We start from the raw sequence: 26896 nt of genomic DNA on the forward strand, positions 1-26896 counted from the left end.
CTAGAATACCTTCGGCCAGTTCTAGTGGTCATGTAGTCAGTGTCTATGATGGCTTCTGGTTCAAGTATTTCAGTCTCTTCTTCTAATAAAGGTGGGTTTTCATATACAGGGTGGATAGGTAATTGTCCTCTAAATGGTCTCAATAAACTAATATGAAATGTATTATGAATTTTCCAATGAGATGGCAATTCTAACTTGAATGCATTGTCATTAATTTTATGAATAATTCTAAATGGTCCGTAGAATCTAGGGGCTAATTTGACAACTGGATGTCTATCTACACTTTGCAGTCTACGCTTTTCTATTCTAAGCCAAACATAATCATCAACTTTGAAATTCATGGCTTGTCTTTTCTTGTTGGCTTGTTTGGTATATGATTGTTGGGCTTTAGCAATCATATTCTTTACCTCATCAAAAATAGTGTTATGCATAACAGCAATATCATCGGCACTTTGTATTCTATTAGACAAAGATGCAACAGGTGTAGATAATCTATGTCCATAAATAACTTCAAAAGGTGCTTTCTTTGTAGATGTGTGCGGTGTATTGTTATATGCAAACTGTAATAAATGTAAATGAGTATCCCATGTCTGAGGTTTAGAGATAGTGTATGCACGTAAAAGATCTAAAATAGTGCTATTTGTGGCTTCTGTTTGTCCATTTGTTTCTGGATGAAATGCAGATGAAAAATCAATCTTTGTGCCTAGATTTGCAAACAGTGTAATCCAGAAATTATTACAAAATCTAGAATCTCTATCTGAAATAATCACTTTCGGCAATCCATGGTTAGTAAAAACAGTTTTCAAAAATAACTGTGCTGCTTGTGATGCTGTTAAAGTTTTCTTACATGCAATGAAATATGCTTGCTTACTAAATCTATCTACAATTGTCCAAATCATGTCATGGTTAGATTTAGTATTTGGTAAACCAGTAATGAAATCCATAGATATATGTTCCCAAGGTTTAGATGGAATGGATAAAGGCATTAATAACCCATACTGTTTACCATGATGTCTTTTTATTCTTTGACAAATCAAACATTTAGAAACAAAATTAGAGACATCTGCATCCATATGCGGCCAATAAAAATCTTCAGTTAACATGCGTAATGTAGAAATGATACCTCTATGACCTTGATATGGGGGACAATGAATTTCATTCAAAACAAAAGATCGGAATGGAATAGTAACACACAGTCTCTTTTCAAAGAACATAAATCCATCATTATATGACAATGAATCAACAGGAATGAAATTATTTTGAACTAATTTTTGCCAATCAGAATGAAAAGTAATATCCTGGTGATATGTATCTTTCATAGCAATCAAAGAATCAAAAGATATGATAGAAATGTTATGAATTGCAGGTCTTCTACTTAATGCATCGGCAACTACATTTTCTTTTCCAGGTTGGTATTGAATGATAGGATGGAAACTTTGAATGAATGAAGCCCATTTGATATGGTGGTCAGAAATTTGGGGTTGGCTAAGTAGATGTCTAATGCTTTGCTGATCGGTCTTTATCATGAATTCTGAACCCATTAAATAATGCTTCCATTGTTTTAATGCTTGGACAACTGCTAAGAGTTCCTTGTCATAAGTGGAATATTTAAGCTCAGAGGGTTTCAGCTTAGAACTAGAATATGCTATTGGATGGTTGTCTTGCATTAGCACGGCTCCTATTCCTGATCCGCTAGCATCGGTCACAACTAAAAAGAATGGTCTGTTAAAGTCAGGCAATTGTAGGACAGGGGCATTGGTCAATGCACGTTTAAGTAAATCAAAAGATTTCTGCTGGTTTTCAGTCCATTGATAAACAATGCCTTTCTTAAGAAGTTTTGTTAATGGTAAAGCAAGTAATGAGAAATTACGTACAAACTTCCTATAGAAGCTAGCAAGACCAAGGAATGAACGTAATTCATGTACATTTTTAGGAACAGGCCAATGCAATATTGCGTCAATTTTCTTAGGATCAACTTTTATTCCTTCTTTTGATACAATATGACCTAGATATTCTATTTCTGTCTTAAAGATTTCACTCTTGTCAGGATTTGCAAACAATTGATTTTCTTTCAGTAATTGAAAAACTAATGATAAATGCTCATAATGCTCTTTTTCACTTTGACTGAACACCAAAATATCATCAAAGAAAACAATCACACAATACTGATATTTTAGAAAAATACGGTTCATCATTCTACTGAAAGTGGCAGGTGCATTAGTTAATCCGAATGGCATAACTAAGAATTCGTAATGGCCAAACTGTGTCCTGAATGCAGTCTTAAATATGTCGGATCTATCTAACCTCACCTGATGATATCCAGATTTAAGGTCAATTTTACTAAATATAGAAGATCCTTGCAGTTTATCCATAAGGTCGTCAACTCTAGGTATAGGATACCTATTCTTAACAGTGATCTTGTTTAATGCTCGGTAGTCAATACACATCCGATAAGTATTATTCTTTTTCTTGACTAGGAGCACAGGTGCACCGAATGGAGAACTGCTAGGTCGAATTAAACCTCTATTTAGTAATTCTTCTACTTGACTCTGGATTTCTTTTTGCTCTATTTGATTGTGCCTATATGGGGCTTTGCAAGGTGGTTGTGTGCTAGGTATTAGGTCAATCTTATGGTCTTCTGGACGTGATGGAGGTAAACCTGGTGGTAGGTCTTCTGCAAAACAGTCCTTAAAATATGCAAGAAATTCCTTATGCCTAGGGTGCATATGAGTTTCTTTTGCGTGCAATTCATTCACCCAAATGAGATATGATTTAGTATTCTTGCGTAATGCACGTTTTGCTTGAGTATGCGAAAGCAGTGGAAACATATGAGATGCATGCATACCAAATAATGTAATAGATTTTCCTTGAAAATTTATATTCATTGTGTGTGTGGAATAATCTATATTTGGATTATGTTGGTGTCTCCATGGCATTCCTAGAATAATGTCGCTAGACTGTAATGGGACAACTAAGAAATTTCTTCTTTCAATATATGGACCAATTTGAATTTCTAAATCTTGAACTTCTTGTGTGCCATTGTACCTAGTGCCTAAAAATGCAGCCTTTATGCAATAGTGCATAGGTACAGTATGCAATTTCAATTCCTTTACCAATTTTGCTGAAATAAAGTCATGCGTACTACCGTCATCATGCAATACAGTTCTTTCTTTTCCATGCACCATACATTTCATAGTCAACAATGAATGTAAAGTAGGCATACCTGGTAAAGTGTCGGAAGTAGTAGTAGGATCATCTTCTTCTTCAGTGAAATCCGGCATATCCTCATGCTCGTCCTTGTCCATAGCTCCAAGGTAGTTGATATGTGCTGATGGCTTCTTTGAATGACAATTTGCTGCGAGATGGCCTGGCTGGTGACACTTGTAACATACGATGGGCTTGGCTTTGGTCACATTATTTGCAATGGCTGGGAGTCTGGGTATATTTGGATTTGCTTGTTGGATAGGCTTAGGATTTGGATTGACAGTGGATGGTAATGCGGGTGGTTTAGGCCAATTCTTGCGGAAAGATGGTGATGAGAAACGACCTGGATTAAACCTTCTGAAATTTGAATTGAATTGTTTAGATCCATAATTACCGTTTGCTTGGAATGGCTGTGGTCGTCGATCTCTTCCACGTAACTTATCTTCAGTGTCGTGAGCTAAGGAGATGGCATCTTCAAGGGTAGCAGGCTTGAACATATTCACCTCAGCGTAGTAATGTCCAAGAAGTCCAGACATGTACTTCCGCTTATGGGTCGTCTTTGGTACGTCTTCAAGCATGCGTAGCTGTAAGAGTGCATTCCAAAAACGCTCTGTATACTGTGGAATAGGCTCACCGTCGCGTTGTTGAAGTAAATCCCATTGCTTGATAGCCTTCTCATGAAATTGCGGTGGAAGGAAATTTTGCATGAACTTCTTCTTGAAATCTTCCCATGTAGCAGGACATTCTATGCTCTTGCGGACGACAGTCCACCAAAGTGATGCTCTATCTATCAGATGATTAGTAACACACTTGATTTTATCTTTCTCAGGATAAGTTTCCTCATGGAAATAGTCATCAAACTGGCTAATGAATGATAAAACAGTCTTTCCTTCTCTTATGCCATTGAAAGTGCGAAACTTGAAACTTCGTTTACTTATCTTGGATTCCTTGCGAATGGTTTGTGCTTCAAGAGTGGCGTCGATGGTACGGCGTATCAAATCTTCAGCTTGAGGTTCTTCTTTATTAGTGAACGCTCCTTGTAGCTTTGTTAATTGCGCTTGCAAGGCTTGCCTAGCTCTTCGCTCTTCGTCCAATTGTAGCATGATAAGATCCAGCTTTTGCTCCATGGTAGGCTCGGGTAGGTCATCTTCAGCCATAGGATCATCCATATGTGGGGTAGTCATCCTGTAAAACTCAACAAACCTTTCTCACTCAAAATCAGTTAGCGGGATGAGCGTAGCTCAAATTTGGGGTTACAAGGCTATATATTTTTGGGTATTTTCTTCTTCAATTTTCAGAAATTCTGAAATATTTCTGTCTCCGTTTGCTGAAAGTACTTCAACGAACTTGCAGATAGGTAAAACAGCTTGCTGCGAACAACTTTCCAGTTCTGAGTTTTTGCAAACGAACAAGTCTTCTAGGAGTTTCGAGCGTTAGTCAGTTCTGATTTAGTCTGACTTGCAGAGTTGCAGACTTAACAGACTTGCAGGGTTGTTGACTTGCTGGACTTAGCCGACTTGCAAAACTTGCAGGACTTGATTAGTGTCGACTTGCGAAACTTGACTTCTGGAGTGCGTGACTGAGAGTTTGCAGACTTGTCTGCCCAGTAGAACTTGCAGAGTATAGTATGGCTTAAGCTTAATTAGTTAAGATTAAAGCTTAATAAGCTTAAGAAGGTGGACAGAGGCCGCCGTTTTTTCAATCGTGGGGGGGGGGGGGGGCCGTTTTCACTGCGTGCAATTTTCGGACCTCCCAGGATGCATCGATTTGTTGATTTGAAGCTAATTAAGCTTCTTAAGCTTTGTAATTAAGCTTTTTAATGAAGGAGATTAGAGCTTTCTCACTGTTTTATCACGACTTGATGATGGAGTTGAGGGAGTGGTCCTCCGCCGATAGAGAGTGGTCCTTCGCGATCTGAGAGTGGAAACAGGGGTTCTTGATCGCCAGAAGTCTGTCTGTATCGACGGTTCGCGATGAGATTGACTGTAGAGACCGTTTGTTCCTGGAGCTCCGCCTTCGCCCGAGATTGGTAGCGATTGGAAGCCCTTGATCTCTGCTCCGCTCTGATACCACTGGTGCGCAGATCGGACGCAGGTAGCTCACGTAGTGAATTCCCAAAGGTCCCCAAGAACAAAGCACTCTACTTTTTAGCACAAAAACCAATGTAAAAACAAGCACGACATGAGACAAGAGACAAATTGGGTTGAATCTCCCCCATGCCTTGTGTGAGCGCTTCACAAAGCATGTATTTAATGTATATTTCCAATCTTTTTGCTCAAAAATAGCCCAATTACAAAAATATGACAAGCTTTTAGCTTTTGAGTTTGCTTTCTACCAAAAATAGGAAAATAAAGCTAATGGACGGTGCCCAAAGAGTCTGGCACGCCCAATCTCAATGTCCAAATAAAAATAACATATCCAGGCGCATAAGCGCATACAAAATAATATTAAATAATCAATGTCTCTATAGACATAATCAAAATATAGGCGTGGCGCCTATCAAAATATAGTCCAAAGGTCGAAAACCCGCTAGACTCCAATGCTTTCCTCCGCCACTGCTGCTATCTCTACACATCAACTAAAGCATTCACAATCGTTAGTAAAATAACACAATTAAACCGACAAAAGTGAATACCTAGCAGTCTTCAGCTACATAAATAAATCAACTGGTTAGAAATAAATCCTAACCTTAATTTATTACGAGTGCGCACTCTAAACTCATAAACGCTTATTAATTTAATATGCATTTTGCGGAATCACCCGCTATGGAATCACCCATGTACACACTAAAATAATAAAACGCCCGAAAAGAACAGGCGTCCCCATCAACTTCTCGCACAAAGAATCCTCTTTGCGTATGAGCCCCGGTCATCTAAGTTTACGGAATCCACCATAAAACCTCACGGAATCCACCGTGGAATATGCCTCCTGGCATCAAGAGTAATGTTAATCTTGTTGCTCATTTCAAGCACATAGAAGATTTGTTTGTCTTACTTTCAAGGAATGATGGAGTTGTGAGCATTCAAGTCCTATCACTATTTGAAGAAATGCCTCCTATCTTGGAGAAAGTACAAGAGTTCAAAGTCATTTCCGCTACCTCAAAGATGATACCTTTGCTTGAGGGGAACATGAACATGAAGATTGATGCAACTGTTGCAAGCAAAGTCAGTGAAGAAGCAAACTAGGAGGACTTAAAATAAGAGGACCAAAAGATCATGTTGGGGGTAAAGGTGCCTCTGCCTAGCCGGCCGTGTATTACTACACTAATTGTCACCACCACTGCACACTGCAGGTGGCGGTCGCCCATCACCGTCACTTTATTCTTTATTCTTTTAGTGACAGTTTGAATAAAGGAAGGCCCGGTCACACATTGTGACTGTTGGAGTTCCCATTTCTTGTCTCTCTCTTTCTTGCTCTTGCTCTCCTGCCATAGCTCTCAAGCACAAGCTTCGATCCTTCTCACCTTTCAACTGGTATCAGAGCTCGGCTTCCCGAATCTTGAGCTTGGTTTGTGGCATTCTCAGCTTCCCATTGACTCCCCACTCGCATTGGGTTTCCTTCCCGACAGCCATATCCGACTCCTTCGAGCTCCCGTCACTCCCCGGCTTCCTAAGCTTCTCCCCAACCTATTGAGGCACCCTCATGGCATTCAAGTAAAGGTATTTGATCATTTTCTTCAGGGTTTACTTTAGTTCTCAGGTCTCACAGGCTGTAAACAAGATTGGGGCAGCCACCATTGAAGCTTCCTTGCTTCATATCTCACTTGCCTTTGAACAAGACTTGTTGGGGCTCATTGTGGGCCACCATTGGCCACTTCTCTTGCCCCCCAACATCTCAAACTTCAGCTATGTGAGCAGTAGACCTCCCCTACAGATCTGGACAGTTTGCGCCATTTTCGTGTAGCCTGTGTACAGCACCAAAGCAGCCTCTACTTCCTAGTGGTCATTGGCATGCTATTTGGGCTTCATAATGCACTCTTGACATGGTCTATGGCTTGGTCTTGAAGGCTTGAGCATTGGACATTGATTTGGGGCTAATTCAAACACTGTTTGTTGGGACTGTTTACAGCAGTTCATAGTCATGTTATGCTGATGCTACATTGATAGTAAATGCTATGCTTGTCTAGGCATACATAGTCAACCGGTTTTATGCCTATTGGATGCCGATAGACTTGGGGATGCATTGCACATGTTATGCCATCATTTTGGCACTGATTTAGGACTAAAATTTCTCAATTTTTACAGTCATTTCATGTTGTAATAAAAGCAGGTTGAACCTATTACACATGCCTTGGGTTATGCCTATTGGTTCCGGCCTATGTCTTGGATATATGCCATGAAGTGTTGATCTTCAGGGTACGACTTCGAGCTTGGAATTCATTCCGAATGCTTTTGGAAGAGCTTTGACATTACGCACTCATTGACATGGTTCGTGCTTGACAGTGGTATATGCTTTGACAGTGATTCTCCTTGGGTTTATGCACACCCATTGTCTATGGCTTGATGCTCATGTCCCGGTTGATTACCCTATGCATACGTTGAGCTTGAATGCTCATTGAAGCTCTACCTTGGATGCATTTTGGATTATTTGGGGCTTGTCATAGTTTGGATTGGGATGTATTTGATGTCTTACATGCTTATGGATGCTACATACGGATGCTCTACCACCTACATGTTCGAGATGTACTATTGATGTATTGTCTTGGACTCATGTCATTGGCACTCTGTCTTGCCTTGGTTTGAGCTCTTGAGCTCGTACATATGGCTTTTTTGCCAGTGGGAGCATTCTTGAATGCTTGTTAGACATTGAGCAGGCGGTGCTTTTATGCATTGAGTAATTACATGCTATTGAGCAGTTACAGACACTTGAGACCTTGGGATTTCTTACCCTTTGGGATGATACATTATATATCTTGGTTCATTGTATGCTTATGAGCTGAGTCTCAGATTTGGATCCGTATCTTTGTGAGCTGACACCTACTTGTGTCAAGTTTTGGTAGTGGCAGGAGCACTTTGCCCCGTTGACTAGGGGGTGTGCCTACTCACTGGCAGATGTTTGTATGACATACTTGGGTGTTGGATTCATGCTTATCGACCGTCATATGCTTATGTTATGCCCGCATGATGCCGGCTTTGGTCTTGGCAGTATTATCTGATTGCCTTGGGATCCGATTTTGGCACTGTTAGCTCTCTTTTATTGAAATCTGTAATTTATTACAGCAAGCATATATGTATGGACTGACATGGATTTTTCATGCTGAAACATTCTAAAATGATGTACTTTCACTAGTACTTGGTGGGAAGCAGCTTTGGTTCCACTTTTCTCGCCATTTTCTCTCGATTTTGGTGATTTTTTTGTGATTTTCTGCCGTAAACAGTAAGCAATGTTGAACTGTCTACATTCTTTTAGCCTGCATTATGGCAAGTTCGTCCATTGATCATGCTATTTTCAACATCACTAAGCTTGATGGTACGATTTAATCTTATTGGAAGAGCCAAATTTGGCAGGTTTTGGTATAGAAATCGCAGATCAAACCTTTGAGGTTGAGCAGGCATCCGCCTGCAACTATGCCAGATGAGGAATGGCTTGAGCTTGATGAGTTATGCAAGTCCACTATTGTATTGTCTCTCACAGAATAGGTTCATTACAATGTCTTTGAGAAAGAACAGAGTGCATGGCAGTTGTGGGATAAGATCAAGAATCTCTATGACAAGAAAAGTCTAGCGAGTCAGATGTATTGGCTGAAGCAGCTTATGGATCTACGCATGAAGGAGAATGTGATTATGTCTGCTCACTTGAGTCAATTCCATGCTATACTCAAGAACTTGACTTCGCCAAGACATCACTTTTGCACAGGATTTCACTCCTCTTTTCTTGCTTGGTACTCTTAATGAGTCATGGGATGTATTCCACACTGCATTATGTGCCTCTACTGCTACCTTGAAATTATCTAATGTTGAGAGTGCTTTTCTGCAAGAAGAGGTTAACCGCAAGAATTTGGATGCCTCTCGTGTGTCACATGCTATGACAATTAGAGGCAGGAATGATGGATATGGAAAGCATGGCAGTGGCAGTGGCCGTGGACGGGATTCTCAGAAATCTCGATTCAAGTCTCGTGGGAAGTCACATGTTGAGTGTGAAATATGTTGGTTTTTGGGCTGATTTTTTGTTATTTTTAATGATAAATGGTTGTTTTTTATACTGATTGTTTGAATTTGAAGATATTTTGAAGTGTTTGAAAAGGTTTGGATAAGTTTGAAGGGTTTTTTATGGTTTTTGATGAGGATATTTAGTTCTGTAAGGTTTGATTTTCTTCTGTTTTGTTTCTGTTTTGGTAGTAGAGATGGTTGAATGAATGTTTTGAGAGATGATTGAAGTTGTGTGAAGAGGTTTATGAAAGATTGAATTGGTTTTGTTTTGGTTTTTATGATTTTTATGGATTCTGTTGATTTTCTGTGAAGTTCTATAAACTTCTGTAGCTATGTTGTTCTGTACTTGTGTTGCTCTGTGGTTCTATTCTATTGTTTCTGTTGAGTGTTATGATGGATGTGTGGATATTTTGGGAAGTGTTTTTGTCTTAGGAAATGATGAATGAAAGCTCTATCCAAGCTAATTGAAGTGAAGAAGTAACTACTGAAGATTCACAGAAGGTTACAGAAGACAGTGACAGAAGACAGATCTCACAGGACACTATGAAGTCTCTGGTGCCCCTTCATATCAGACATACCTTTTGGAAGGTGTATCCACGACCAAGAGAGGAGTATTATGTGTGATTATGGATTATTGTAGTGAGGATATGATGTACTATTGATGGAGAGAGAGAGAGAGAGAGAGTCAGAGATAGTCAATTCTATAAAAACAGTGTAACTGTATATGAGAGATTGAGAGAGAGAACTATGAAGACATTGAAGATGAATAATATGTAGTTTATTTCCATTCAAAATATGGTGTATTCCTTTGTGTTCTTTGTTATTTTGATGGAGATTATGAAGATTATGAAGAATATAGTTGATTCTATCAAATCCGTGGGAGATCTACTATGATGCTGCATAAAGATTTGTTGTGCCTAGTGTTCTTTTCTTCATTGTGATCATATAAAACCTAATAAAAAATCTTGTTGATGATGACAAGATATATTTTATTGCAGTAGAAACCCTATTTCCTTGGTGTCTCTCTTGGGGCTCCATGTTTTTTGTGCGCAGCCGGGGAAGCTTGCCATCAACAAGCACCAGAAGAGGCTGAAAATGAAGGAAATGGCATTGCCAGGAAGAGAAGAATTCAATGTATGTTTGTAAAGTTCCTTCTTCTACTAAAGAGTTGAAATTTCTCATTATCAAAGCCACTTTCCACAAGAAGTTTATCCCACAATGGCGGAAACATATCACCATCATGATGCATGCTCTATGTGGTGGACTGTTTCCTCTTCCTGTTGAAGCAGCAGAAACTTGCATCTTGGTGGCAAACTGTTTGGGAACAAACTGAAGAGCAGAAATAGAGACAATGACCATCCATGGAAGATTTGGCATTCATTGAGAGGTTTCCAGACATCATCAAGTGGGAGATTGTGAAGAAGCTTCAGGAGTCTTGGTCTGTAGAGGTTCACGAAGATAAGAAGGAAAAGAGTTGGAATTTGTTCGTGGATGCTCAACAGCAAGATACATGGGATGCTTGATGCACTGACAATCTTCTGTTTGTTCAATTAGCAACCCACTGGAAGTTGGTAGATAGAGTGTTTTTCACAACATACATTATTGAAACCCTCAGAAGATGGCATTATTATAATGATGCAACAACAATCCTAAGAAGAATGAGTTTTGATACTTTCAGAACAGAATATCTTACCCTCTATAGTGGTTTGAAAGCTGAATTTAGAGATGTTGAAAAGAAGGAAGTAGAGGAGATGTTGGCCAGAGAATCTATCAGAGACTGAAGCCCCCTCTGATACTATCCTGTTGAGTCCAGACCAACTAGTTGAAGCCAACCCCCTAATGAATGACGCAATAAACAGACAAGTGTTGGAATGAGTCCAGAGGTACGTGAGAAGAGAGAAGGCAAAAATCAAAGCTGAGAACAGAAGTCTCCTTTGACGCCCTAAAAGCACTCTTTACAGAAGTCCCCATGGAAACTCAAGGTCCCCTTCCTAGTCAGATTCGTCCTGGAAATATTGATGAGACAGGCCATCAAATGTAGTCCCATTGCCAGTTTTTAAGGGAGAATACAATGAAGACCCTGATCTTCATGTAGCAGAGTTCATGGTAGCATGTGTGGCTAACAATGCCAGAATCCCTGAGCATTGGTTAGTAATCTTCCCCGCCACTTTCAAGGGCGTGGCATTTCAGTGGTATGAGAGACAAGAAACAAGGAAGGGCCTGCTGACCTCGAGCAAGCATTCGAAGAAGAACCCAAATTAGGGAGGCCAGTCCGCCCTTACTTAATCTACCCCCAGAAGAGCCGAAGGGTATCCAGGTTCCCAAGCGTGTTATTGCTGCAAGAAGAAGAAAACAGGAACTTGTGGAATAAGCCCAATAGAGGGTGCAGGCATGGCCACAACAACTTCCTGACGAGCCCATGCTGCCATGCGAGGATCACCACCCCGTTAACTAGCCATAGGAGCTGACTATCTAGCAGCAACAATTGCTTCAATCCTGACCCTTCGAGTTCTCCTTCCTCTACCCACGAGTCTTAAACCGAGTCTTACCCCTGGAAGTAATGGAAGGAATCATTCGTTTGGGCAATACTCTAGCATACCGATGGGTCGAGGAGTGGAGCATCATCATCACACAATGGAGGCGGGGGCCCACAGACTACTAGTAGGACAAGGTCTATCAAGTTTCTAAAACTGTCCAAGGCTACGAGGCATAGCCAAAGTGGCGGAGGAGGATTTGGGACACCAATTTTGATGCATGGATGTACTTCTGTGGCACGCTACATGAAGAATGGAATGATCCCGTCTATATGCCCTACCCTCACAGACATGGAGTGGATTACGATAGGAGGCGCATGGCAAGTATGACTTTTCGATGATCTACAATGTCAATGCAGCAACTCCCGAGGAATGCATGACCTTTAGAATAGGGGACTTATGCCCTTCTATTAACCACTTCCTTGAGGATTTCTCTCCCTGCCCAGACCCAGTCTTCATAACCACTTGTAATTACCTTAGGATCATTAGGTTTCTACTTAAACAAAAGCCAATAGCTAAGGAATCCCACCTCCCCTACTCTTTTTTGACATTAGCCTAGGAATAGATAGCTGTGCTATGGCTAGGCTCATGATGAGGGCGACCTTGCTTCCCTCGTTTTGCATGAGGCTCCTTGAAGACATGAATGACATCCACTTTACGAGGTGCAACCACCCTTTTTTGTCAACCACGCCTCTCAATGCGAGGGCTAACATCAAGGAGTACCTGCAACACCGTGCCTTCTTCACTAAATCCCTAAGACCACCTCGCCACTCGTCTGAGGAAGATCAAGGTAGAGTTTGAGAGAACCCCAGATATCCAAAAAAAGAAAAAAAAAAAGAACAAGCACTTTGCACGCCACAAATCACTGCACCTAGCATTTTCATACCTAGCTCCACCCCCCATGACACATGCTTAGGGCACAACAAGGGCAAGACACACCTAGGGAGGTACCACTCACCTATGGTTAGACCTATCACCCTAAGCTACACACAGTACACCCTCCATCTACACCAACTAGGTCCTCAAGTGTGGGACACCACCAAGACCCATGTCCTAGTTCCACAAGCATCAGCACCACGCACTCCATGGTCAGGCAAACAGATCCCAGGTAGTGCATCTTCTTTTCTTTCTAGGTACAAGCAAAGGCCCCACCACTAGCTTCAGAGACCCCATCATCCATGCAATGCACTCCCCATCCCACGCCCCGTGCCATCCTGCAAAGCGCACCCAAGCAAGGGGTGGATACAAGAGCCCAAATCATAAAGTGAATGAAGAAGCTCATTTGGAACAGCGCAGGTGAACTCAACCACAGACGGTTAAATGATGGGGATCCATCTAATACCATTTTGAATTTCAAAGATGGACCCACCCCTCAACATCCCGCCAACACCAGGGATCATACCCAACGTTGGGGCCTTCCAATTCCAAAAATCCCTCCAACACACTCTCAACACGGTATGTCCACAACCTCAAGGTGCCCCTAGCCACCCAGCACCACTATCCCCCTCACCACCTGCAATTGCCATGGGACTGGCACTCATCTAGAAGGAAGGTAATGTTAACGTTCAAACCCTCAGACAAACAAGGTGGAAAATTGGAAAACTCTAAAGCAGAGAAGGACAAGGCCAATGCAAAAGTGAAACGGAAGACAAAGGCATGCCAAAAAAAAATATGGAAACACAAGAGGTGCTAAAAAGTCCTAAATCAAGGAGAAATGCACACAAGAAAAAGTGTAATTCAATACTTTTGTAAAAGAGCGCAAGGCACACCATGATTTATTTTAAGAGCGCCCATGAAAATTCTAAAAGTAGGTGGCGGTAAGAAGGAAGCTAGGACAATGTCGGCCATGTAAAATACGGGATAAGGGGATGACCGCCCAAATGGAATTTAGGGCTTTGTATATAAAGTTTAAAAGATGAATGAGAGCTCATTCTTTGGTGTGTGGCAAAGTGGACTATTCTTCTTCTCTCCTTTTCTTCTCTTTGTTTGCTTATGTGTGCTTGAGGGAGGGAGTGTGAGGGAGTGAGTGTGTGAGGGTGAGGGATCAAGGAGGTGAATCTCTCCACCATCTCCTCTCTTCTTCTTCTCTCATCTTTCCTTCTCTTCTCATGTCTCACGTGCGGCTATGGAGGATGGAGCTTGGAGGCAGAGGTTTGAGGATGCTTGAGCTTGCATCAAGAATCGTGGAGCTATTGGAGTGCTTGAGAGAGGAAGCAACTCAATCTGGCATCAAGGTAAGCTCACTACACTCGTAGAGAGGGATAGCGCATCAGCTATGTGAGAGGTAGCCATTAGTGCTCACTTGAAACACTTGAACAATAAGCGGTTCATGGGTCTTGGTGGTAGAGCTTGCGCTCGCCTCTACAGATAAAAAAAAGACATCATCTCATCCTATCTCCATCATCTTCCTAAGGAAGGCATAACATTCCATTGAGAGACTTTTAGTAAGGGGATCTATAGGATTCTCATAAGTCAAGATCTTAAAAGCTTTGTCTACTTGTTCTCAATCACCTCTTTGATGAAGTGATAATAGACCTCAATGTGCTTACATGACAGACCGGATTTCATAGGCTCTTCTTACAAGCCTTTGTGGTTGCAATGTACTCAGTCTCTGTAGTAGACATGGCCGTGAATTTCTACACCCTAGACATCCAAGAAATCATTTCCAATAAAGGTGAAGATAGCCAGAGGTAGACTTCCTAGTATCTGCATGTCCTACATAATCAGAGTCTGTGTAGCCCCACGGCTCCAATATCCTGGCCACCATAGCAAATGCACATATACGCAAGTGCCCTTAAGGTATCTCATGATACTAGTCATGGCATTTCAATATCGTTTGCTAGCTGTCGCTATACATTGAGCCACAACTCCCATTGCGAATGCTATGTTAGGCCTAGTGGCTCTCATGGCATACATCAAGTTGCTCGCTTTGCAAATGCATATGGGATCCTGGCTATCTCAATCTTCTCATTATCAAATTGGGAACAATCTACCTAGCTAACCTCCACATGAGAAGATAATGGGGAGCCAATAGGCTTACCACCTTACATATAGAACCACTTAAGGACTTTATGAATGTATTCATTGTACGACAAGTAGAGGAGTCTCTTAGAGTAATAGTGTTTAATATGCATACCAAGTATATGAGAGGCATATCCCATGTCCTTTATCCCAAAGCTCTTCTTGAGCTAAGTCTTCAAAGTATCCAACTCATTGTGAGAACTTCTAGCAATAATTAGTATATCATCAACATATAGAATCAAAATGATAAGGCTACCATCACGAGCCTTCTTCTGTAAAAATGGAGATCCACATCACTATGAGAATAACCCTATGAATGCATAAAGGCATCAAATTTATGATATCACTCCCTAGGTGCCTGCTTAAGTTCATAAAGACTCTTTCCCAATTTTCACACTAGGTATTTCATGTCCTTTTCTCAAAGCCCTTAGGTTACTACATATAAATCTCCTCATGAGAGTCCTTGTGTAGAAAAACCATTTTTACATCCATTTGACACAAGGCCAAATCCATGTGTGTAGCCAAGGCCAATACCAAGTGTAGAGCAGTCATCTTGACCATAGGAGAGAATAACTCATCAAAATCAAGTCCCTTCTCTTGCTTAATCCCCTTAGAAACCAATTCGGCCTTATATGCTAGCTTGGGGCAACCAAGGGTACTCTAACCTGTATACCCACTTGCATGGCAATGCATGTTTTCCATTGGGCAAAAGAACCAAATCCCATGTATGATTTTTTTGTAATGAATCATACTTGGATTGCATGGCCCTCTCCCAAGAGTGACTATCATCTTTGCATATAGCCTCATTATAAGTGAGAGGTTCACAAGTATCTATCACTATGACATAATTCATAGAGGGCTCCAAAAAATTGGGAGGACATGAGGCTCTAGTGAAAGGTCTCAAAGCTAGTTGTGGTGCTTGTACAACCTATCCTCTTTGTCAAACATCATGATCTGGCACAATACACAGATCTAGGACACTACATCATCAATAGCTACAACATGTAGTCAAACTAGGGCTAGTTCTACTGTAACATTAGGCTCCTCTTGAAAGTTCACCCTATGTATCTCCATTACCTACTTTGATCTCATATGTATGTTTTTATCATGGAGTATAACATTAAGTCTGGGGATAACCTTTCAAGTCTACAAATCCCAAATGCAATAGTCCATCTCACCTAGATCACCATATCCAAGAAATATACATTTGATGGACTTTGGATTCAACTTATTATGCTTGAATTTTGGAATATGGAAGAAAGCCTCATATCTAAAGACTCGCAAGTGTGCGTACAAAGGAGGCTTGCTAGACCACCATACCTCTTTTGTAACTCTACCATTAAGAGCAATGTATGGGGTGTGTGGAGTAGTCAACTAATGCTCAATACCCCTCTCATCACAAAGTTTCTCAAAGGCCTTAGAGACATATTCACGCCCATTGTCAGATCATAGGCATTTCAGCCTATGCCCAAATTTGTTCTCAATCATAGCAAGAAAGCACTAAAACCTAGGTAAACATCTGATTTTTGCTTGATAGGATAGGCCCAAACCTTATATGAATACTCATCTATGAATGTAACAAAGTCGTTTTTCCTACCTCATGATTGATAGGACATGGGACCATAGAAATCTAAATGAACAAGAGGCAAAGACTCGCCCATGCATATAGAGCCATACTTTTTATGAGAGTTACGTGTCTAGCTACCATAAAGACAATGGTCACATGAATCAAAACACAAGCAATCAAGAGGTGGAAAATTGTGCAAATGAGTAAGTACTTTCATCCCTTTCCAATTCATGTGTCCAAGGAAAAGATGCTATAAAAATATATGTGCAAGATCGTTCATAGCTAGAACATGGTCAATAAACCTAGATACAAGCAAAGGGTATAGGCTACCAACCTTGCACCTCAAGCGAAACGAAGTTTGCAACCATGAGTGATCTTCCATGAAGAGTCATCAAAAGGTACATGGTACCTATCATCATCCAATTGTCCATCTAAGATAAGACTTTTAGTCAAAACTGAGATATGATATACATTATGAACCAAAAAAGGAGTACCAATATTAAATTGTAGTCTAACATCACCTATGCCAATAATAGGCAATGTAGTGTCATCCCCTAGTCTAACAAATTTTGTAATAGTACAATAGCTATGAAACCAATGATAATGTAAGGTAACATGGAATGAAGCCCTCGAATCAAGAAGCCAACACTGAGATTTAGAAGATGGAGCATGGGTTAATTGAATAGTATCAAGTGATGAAGCACCAAGTATGTAATCATTTGGAATGTGCTCCAATGCATTTATCTCTTCTATCTTCATGCTAGTCTTAGGCACAATCTCAATAGACTTTGCATTTTCATACTCTTTTCCCATGCCTTTCTCATTACACATTTTATGGCACTACAGCCTAATGTGATCGTGATACCCACAATAATGACATACCAAAGAGGATATATGACTACAGGGCTTATTGGCAAACTATCCATGAGAATTGGATTGAGACTTTTGTGAGTCACCATTTTTGCCTCAAACTGTAAGTGTATGAGAAGTTCGCACCAATGTTCTTCCTATTCACTTCTTCTATAACTAAAGATCTATCAATATCATCGCATTTAAAACCATCTTTTGGAGGATTACCACTCATAGTAGTACAAAATGTATCCCATGACTTTGATCGTGTGACTTCATACTATCCGCAAACTAAATGACCTATGCGATAAGCTACATGAAAATTGGAACTCATTCAAATGAGTAGATATAGGGGTGCCCTTCATATGAAAAATTTCCATAAATTATATGCATCACCAATTGTCAAAATAAAATTGAAGTGCACATGCTTAGAAAAGGACAATATGATATTAGACTTGCATAGCTCATCAAGCAGATCTCAATCATCTTTATCCCATTTTTAAAGCTTTATGACATTGTCTAACCTACTTCTTTTGTACCAATACCTGCCATATTTGTATCTTTTAATATTGGAAGTTGTTACCATTTAACTTCTTGATGTTTAAAATAGGACTATCATTGGATGCATGCGAAGCTTTTTCCATGATGTTTGCAAAGAACTTCAAAGTACAAGAGTATGGGCTAATATAATTATAGAAACATAGCCCCAAAATTGAGCCAAACATGAGGGCAAGAAGTGTGAACTAAAGAGTATATAGCTATCCATAAATAGTAGGCACTAGAGTGCTCAAACAAAGAGTTTGTTCTCAAAGAAACTGCTCAAAACAAATTTTGGCATTGCTTTCCATAAATCTACCATTAATAAATATACATCTATAGAAAAATGACAAAAGGATAAGCTCCCACTACCAGGAATATTTGGGTAGCAATTGGGATATATAAAATGCAAGTAGCAATGTAGCAACCAAGTACCAAGAGCTGTTAAAACATACAAGGTGTTAAATACATAGATGCATACAACAATGTATATCAAGCATGTATCCACCACTAACAACCCATTGAAAATGATAGGTACAAGGTATCCAAGCTCAAAAGTAAATCATCCCATAGTCATGAATCTCTACAATGAATAATGTAGCATAAACAAAAATAGCATAAATAGTGTCCAACTACCTTAAAGAACCAAACTTTGCAATATAAGTACAAATGGCTCCCATTAGAAGTGAATTTGAAATGCCCAAGAGTACAACAGAGCTCAATATATAAGCACAGAACATGTGGAAAGCCCAATCACATCAATGATACATCTGGGAGCATATACATCTAATATGTATTCAACCCCCAAGTGAAGAATCATTGAAGCAAATGGCTTACACCCAAATACATCCAATGGAGCTCAAATCCAAGCTTCAAAGGTTACCATGAACATCTCCATGCATAAACATCAATGTCAAGCATCAATATAAGCATATGGAAGACCCGAATAATATATAGACATGTAATATTTAACGCTCTATAACTTGTAAGCTTGTTGTCCAAACCAGAACTATTTTGTTTTGTGTAAAATAGAGAACAAAAAATTGCACAAAATTAATTCTATGAGTGCTTAGATATGTAATTCTTATCATTGCTCTTCATTTCTAGCTATATAACATCTCAATTTGATATTGTATGTAAAAGTTATAGAGCTAAAATACAAAAGTATTATCAAGTTGCCATAGCTATCCATAACTTCTATAGCATGCTCTATATCCACTCGAAATGGATAGAATGGTTTCTTCTTAGCTTAGTTAGCACTCAACAAGGCTCAATTAATCCTTGGAAAGCTCCTCGACTAGCTTGGAACAAGTATTGAAGGTAGAGAAGCCAATGCATATCTTGAATGGACTGAAATGGAGCTGCCATGGAAGCTATAAGTTAAACTCTCTTCTTGGTCTAAATGCAATGTCGATGAAGCTCCTCGAATACCCACTATAATACTAGTTAAAGGGTGGAGTGGAAGTAGACGCATGAGCAAAAGCAAGAGGAAAGGAAGAGCTATGGAGATTCAAGCAAAGAAGAGAGAGACTGATGTGTGGGAATTACAATAGTCTTAATGTGTGACCTACCTTCCCTTATTATATTTTCATATTAAGAATAAAGAATAAAGTGATAGTAATGGACAGCCACCACTTGTAGTGTACAGATGTGTGGGTGTAAGTACAATTAAATGTAGGTGGCTAGGCACATGTAGCCTTTAACCCTCAACAATATGATGAGAGAAGAGGCTATTCAAAAGATATGAATGTGCATATATGGTAGACATATTGTTCCACCTTCCTAGCTTTCATGTCTTTGGATTCTTTACTATTCATGATGCAGTTTATGTGTATCCTGGCACTTGCAATTAGTCTTCTATAGTTTGGTAAGCTCCTTCAATAAGTGGAAGATCCAAAGAATAGATCTATTTCATGCAATGACTTAAATTTTCTTTGTTTGAGGTTTTTTAATTTAGTTTTTAGAGCAACTGAGTCAATGATGTGGTAGTGGAGATCCAATATTAGCTTCTAGCTATTTTTGGCTTCCTGGTCAAGTGATATACAACTCCTTTTTTATTGTTAAGGTTCATTAGTGTCCTATATCCTTAGATTTTCTAGTTTGGTACACTTAGGTGATTTGTTGTGTTCAAAGATGACACACTCTACATCTTTTAGGAAAATTTGTAATAAACCCTATAGATACCTCTTTCTAACCTATCTTGGTTAAAACGTTTTGTCCTAAATGTGGCACATTGGGTTAGGATGATTGTTTATTATCCATTCTTTAATTTGGATGCATTAAGAGTGGTCAAAGTATCTTGGGAAGTTTTATTTTTTAGGTCCAAAATGCCAATTAGTGTGAATTTATTATCTTCAAATGGCATGAAAAGCTCCCCAAAAAGTGGTATGCACTTAAAGGGTGAAGGTAGTGATTGTAGTACTTGTGCAGAGATGGTCCTATACGAATACTAATGCAACGTGTATATACTATCTCAATTAGAAGGTTCTAGTCAAGATGATTAGATTGTGTCTGAACACCTTTTGGGTGCCTTGAAATGACTTCTAAAAAGTGGTCAACTACTTTTATTGGAAAGGGATGAGATTTGATATGAGTGAAGTTTATGCAATTGTGAAGCTATGTTGATAGATGATTTCCTCAATGCCTTACGTCACCATTTTCCATTTGTGCACTACAAGTGCTCCACTTGATCATCCCTTTGTTGGTGTCTCTCTCATTGTGTTTGGCCTCATCAAACACAATGTCGATAGATGATTTCCTCAATGCCTTATGTCACCATTTTTCGTCTATGCACTACAAGTGCTCCACTTGATCACCCCTTTGTTGGTGTCTCTCTCATTGTGTTCGGCCTCATCAAACACACCGACACACAATCAATTGTTTTTGTGCTTTGTTTATGTCACCTTGGTAAATTTTGAAAATTTGCAACATTTGTGAAATTAAGAATGTAGCAATCTCTCCGAATGTCTAGGAGATGTTGTTGAAATGGATGGTCCATGACACACTCAAAACAATGATAGAGAGAAAAGAATTAGGAATGGAGAAAAGCAAGAAGGTCATTGATGTGCCATTATAAAGAGAAAAATACACTTATATAGGATTTTGTGACTTTTGAAATCCCTTAAGCATGAGCATTCACATCCTTGCCCACATGATCCTTTCCATCAACCCCAATAACATGGCTCAAGGTTTTTCAACCTCAAAGTAGTCGAGGTGTTCTAACCCAAGGTCTTTTGAAGACCCAGAAGTAGTCAAGGTGTTTCAATTCATGGTGTTCCAAGACCCTGAAGCACTCAATGCATTTTGACTTAAGGTCTAGACATGTCTGCTTTCCCTCGAATGACCTCCATTGGGCTTGGTAATGGTTATGGGAGTTCCTCAAATGTTTGCTCTCTCTAGTGGTGAATGTCAACCAAGCATTAAAAGGAAAGATTTTGCACCTCAAAACTAGTGGTCAAGGATATCAACCACGTAATTGAGGATATGAAATCCAACCTTCTAGATGTGGTCAACCTTTAGGCATATGGACTACACAGTGTCTGATTACTAGAAAATGCATATGGTTCTTGTAAGCAAAGATAGCAGGGTCTACATGTATTTTTTAGGCATAATTGCAATAATTGAGGCGATGCAATCAAGGAGATACATATGATGCTCTTTGAGCTTGATGCAAAATCAATGACTATAAATCATTTGTACCAAATGCTTCTTAGTGTTTGTCCAAGTATAAATAGTGATTCTAATCCATGATATAATGAAAAAACAAGCACTTAATTGCTAAAAATCATGTAGTGGAGGTGTTGCAAGCTAGAATTGAGGAAATGCAATTGGAGACCTTTTGGATGATGGCAAAAAAAATGTTTTATGCTTTGATACCTGTTATACTTGGTTGTAAATCACCTCTACCGTGAATATAAAGTGTTTCACGTGTTGTAGATGAAAAAAGGACAACTTTCTACCTGAAGTTACTAGTTGAGGAGATGGAGACGAAATTGAGGAGATTATGGAGATTATTCTCCACAAAGTCCCATCCAACCCCAACTAGTCCAAGGCAACATCCTGATTATGCTTGATGCTTAGAAACAAGAGTAATATTTCTAGGTGTGGAAGGCTTTGAAAATCAAGATTTTGGATCATAAAAATAGTATTGGAGGAGATGCTACATTTAGTCAAGAGATTAAATGAATACTTTTGGTGTTTGTTAGATCATGCAACACACATCAAAAAGTACAAATGAAAAATGAATAGTCACCCTATTGCATGCAAGTATCATCCTTGGAAATTTCTCTACCATAACAAGATCAAGAAACATTAAAAATAAATCAATCAAAATGCTCAAAATATAAATGTTCCATATGTTTCCTATTCAATCTCTACACACAAGATATGCATGAAAGTACTATGATCCATGTAAGTATGCAATGCATTGGAAGTATTATAGAACACAATCTCATTCTACACACAACATATGCATGAAAGTACTATGATCCATGTAAGTATGCAATGCATTGGAAGTATTATAGAACACTATCTCACTCTACTCACAAGATATGCATGAAAGTACTATGATTCATGTAAGTATGCAATGAATTGGAAGTATTATAGAACACTATCTCACTCTAGATTACATAAATGAATTTTTAATGGTTTTTAACGATTTTCTTGAAGAAAATGAGAAAAAGAAATTTCACACAAAGCACATTGATTGTGAAAAAGTGAGAAAGAATGGTTGAGTACAAATCACACTTGCATATCTTGATTTCAAAGAAAGAAATGAAAATACCATCAAAGTGTTTTGAGAACTCAACAAGTAGATTGGATGAAAGCAAACTCAAAAACATTCCATCACATCAAAATAAATTGAGAACAATGAGTTGAAACTTAAAACAAACCCTCAAACTTTCATCACAAGGCCTAGAACAAAGCTTAGGGTTGACCCACATTAGGGGAGATTTGAACTCAAGTTTGGGCCTTTTAATTTTAGAGAGAAAGCCCCTCAACCAATAGAGGGAGAGCTACCATTACGCTAAAATCTGGGTTTTTTAATGTTGAAGTTTTTTATCTCATAATTTTTTTTAAATAAAGTATTTTAGGTATTTTTAGAGCATAAATTTGTGGAGACATAAAATAGAAGAGGTATTGGTATAGTTAAAGACACTAGATGGAGACATTTCTTATCGGTCCTACAAAACCTTACAGTCTCCCAATCATTTTCTTGAAATTCTTGAATAATACATCCAAGTGTTTTCCTTGCATTGGAGTAATCTTCTCTTTTTCTTGAAAATATCAAACAATTCAACAAAGTGCATGTCCTCCCTTCATTTTTGCACATGATTTTATGTTCTCTCTTTTTGCTCATTGTCTTATTTTGCTTCATCTTCTATTTCAATGGAAGTTTCATGTCCTAGGCACACTTCCTTTTCTATTAAGACAATAATAGTGTACAAAAATTTTGATCTTGACAATAATGGGTGGATTCCTAATATCATCTCTATTAGTTCTTGTGTCATATTGCAGACAAAGAAGAGGAGAGGATATAGAAGTGAATTCACTGATACTTACAAGGGGTGAGTCAATGATTTGAAGATCAAATGACCAAGGAAAAAAATCAATGAGATGATTATACAACATGCATATATGCACTCAAAACTGTGCTTATAGAATTGGCCCATTGACATGCCATGCCATAGATGAAATTGTAAGTTTAAAATATTTCAATAGGCTTCAAACTAGTTTTATGTTTTAAGATTTTATTGAAGTCTCTCTATCTTTGTAGATATATATATACCAAACCTTGGCAACCTATCAAAAGCATAGTTGAAATCTTTGGTGCATGTTATAGCTCTATTGGTAAGGAGTTGTACAAAGCAACCTCAAATAAGTCATTGGAGAAGGATGAGGTTTTCTTTTATAAGAAATTTTACAATGCATCGTCAAGCATAATAGGACATGGATCTCTCAGGCCTCTTCCACTCCCACCCCTAGATAGCACAAAGTAGCCAATTCCAAAAATGAAACATGTGAATCTTTTATATTAAATATTTATGCATGTATTCAATGATATAAGAAACCTAACATAGCAAGTTGACAAGTGAAAATCATAGTTTTCATACCATGACACGTTTTTGTGGCATTATGTGGATAAAACTATTATAGCAATGATTAAGACTTATAAGATGACACTAATAATCCTATGATGATATTAGAGGCTTCGTAGATGATATGCTCTTAACAACACTCAATGTAAGGGCAAAAGTCTCCTTACATCAAGTACAAATGGACCTAGCAAACAAGGTCTAAGTATCCTTGCTTCTTCATTCAAGTGCAATGGTTACAAGGTAAATAGAATAGCTAATCCAAAACTATATTATATAATCCAAGATACATGTTTTTTATTTGCTAATATTATTAATTAGGGTAGACCTTATTTGTAGTTGCCCCAAAGGAGCCCCAAAGAAAATAGAAAAATACTTTGTATAGGAACATTCTCCATGAGACAAGTTTTTCTCTTACCACAACCTATCTTATAGAAATATAGATGTAATAGTTGTAAAAAGGATGAAAAATAATAACAAAAAATTTTCAATTTCATTGGCAATGATTGTAATTTGATTACAAAGTTGTATTTTGTATACAAGAGGAAAAGAAGTGATCACCTTGCATAAAATCATATAAAATGACAATAATTAACAAGTCAATAATGCTACACTAGGTTAATTGGCATTGTAGCAAACCCTCTACTTATAGATGTGGCCATCACCCTGCTCAAGCACTTTGCAATTGATTAGTCATGTATTCTCCAATATTTCGTGGTCTTGAATGATAGCCTTAAATCTTTGATAAGTTTTGCGATAGATCTATTTTGGTAAATAAAGACAATCTTAGTACACCTCTCTCTTTCTCCCCCTCTCCCTATCCCTCTCATGGCTTAAGGAACTTACTTCTTCACATTATCATAGTACTTGTATTTTGAATTTGCAAGAAAACATCTCCTTGTGAATATTGTGCGCTATTAGGCTCCAATGAGATCTCCAAGGTAAGAAGGACAATAAATTACCAAAAAATAGATTCAAGATATCTTAAAAGAGAGATGCCAAAGAGTTTCTTACTATTCATGGTATGCCATTACAAGATATTGTATGATATCCAAATTATAATCTTTGTACCATGTGCCCACACTCACAAGGAATGTTCTTTCATGGATCAACATTGTGGATATAGGAAAGAGTTTATGATAGAGACCTTATCTTGTTAATAAAAAGAAAGGTTTACAAGAATTAATTTGCAAAAGAAAATAAGTAAGTTTCAAGCCATCTAGTTGCAAGAAAGTATGCAAAATTTTCAAAGTTTAATGACTCAACACTTTGGTGCCTTTATATGAACAATGTGTTGTTTGAAAATCCCCTAAGAAAAAGGTTTAGACGGTAGTATTAAGGGTTCCAAATGGCATAGAGAAGCCAAATTTATAGTGCGCTACACATAATCAGAAGTGCTATGTTGTGAAATACTTTCATGGATTTGTTTGCTTTCTGCATGTGTTGGTAGGGGGATGAAGAGAAAGAGCCTATCCAAGACCTAGAAGATATATAAGAGTCTTTTGAAGCAAAGACTGGTGAGATGCTATAGGTCTCCTATCTACTAGTAGATATGGCCACTAAGAGGGAGCAAAGTGGTAAAGTGGATTGAAGCTTTGACAAGGAAGAACACAAATGTAGGTTTGGTTAATGAGCAAGAAGTTGAGAAGGATGATGGTGAAGTTCCTACATCTCTGCTCCCCATATTCCCTATTGGCAAAAGGTAGTATATTGTCATTACTAATATCCAAGCCCTTTTTAACATCAAGGAGCTGTTAGCATATTTTATGTGTATATAGGGAAGTATGTCTAAGAGAATATGGATGGATACGGATGGATGAGGTGGCAACCAAAGAGGTCACACCCAAATGTATGCAATGTATCCCATAAGCAAAGAGAAGTGAGGGTCTCAAGCAAAAAAGCTATAAAATAATGTACTTTCTTCAACTAAATTCCATTAGGTCTATTTGGTGTCATCATGCCTCTCCACTTGTACTTCTTCCTTCCCCCATAGCTTATCTTATCTTCTTGCTCAACATGTTTTATAACATGGTATAAAAGCCTTTTTCCTTAAGGCTTGTGAGGTAGAGAGGCATCCATTACTAGGCATGAGGTAAAAGGAGCTTGAAGTAAGGAGGTGGTACTCAAAGCTTGAGGTTAAAGATTCTCAAGTATATTAAGTACATTCGAGGTGTGGAAGAGGCTTTCCCAAGCAAAGTATAGATTTTTGTTGTGCTTATTTTTTACTTCGGGTTGAAGGTTTCCATCATCAAAAGGAGGAAGAAGGGAAGCCATCAACGCATCCTTACAAGGTTTAATTGTCAAGTTCTTGTGGTTATTTTCCAAGCGAGGGGTTAGCAACTTCTATCTGCCAAACACAAGTAGGGGGGCAACTTCTATCTGCCAAACACAAAAGGAAAGATGAAAGTGGCTTAAAGAGAACCTTGGATCTCTAGCATTTAATCAATTAGTAATCGGGTGGATCCTGAATCGAATCAAAGTTGTTGCAGCATTGATGAGACCCGATGAATCTGCACCATTCTAGAAATGCCTGACAACTCAATGAGATAAGGCAATTTTCTTATTATAAGTATTTTTTAAAAACATTTCTTTTATATAAGGTTTAAAGCTTCCCTTTTCCTAAACCCTTTTCACATTGTACTTGCCAAACTAGTTTCCTTCTAAAGCCTTGTTTACACTTGAACTTGTTATTCACATAGCTTGTTTTCTCACACTAGAGTGAATTAGATAAATTGCATTCATATTAAACCAATTTATTAACCCCCTATAATCTATGCATCTAGCCTTCTTGAAAATCCCATATTGTATTGGAGTTAGACACTGTTGGATATATGTTTATAAGCCTAATAAGACCTCTCCATCATGTCAACTCAAGATGTCATTGATAAATTTATGAGGTTTGGGTTCCACACTTGGCAATAAAAAATGTAGTATCTTATT

The sequence above is a fragment of the Lygodium microphyllum genome, chromosome 16 (genome assembly GCF_053477565.2).
Source record: "Lygodium microphyllum isolate KBCC chromosome 16, Lygodium_microphyllum_v1.1.10, whole genome shotgun sequence".
Taxonomy (NCBI): Eukaryota; Viridiplantae; Streptophyta; class Polypodiopsida; order Schizaeales; family Lygodiaceae; genus Lygodium; species Lygodium microphyllum.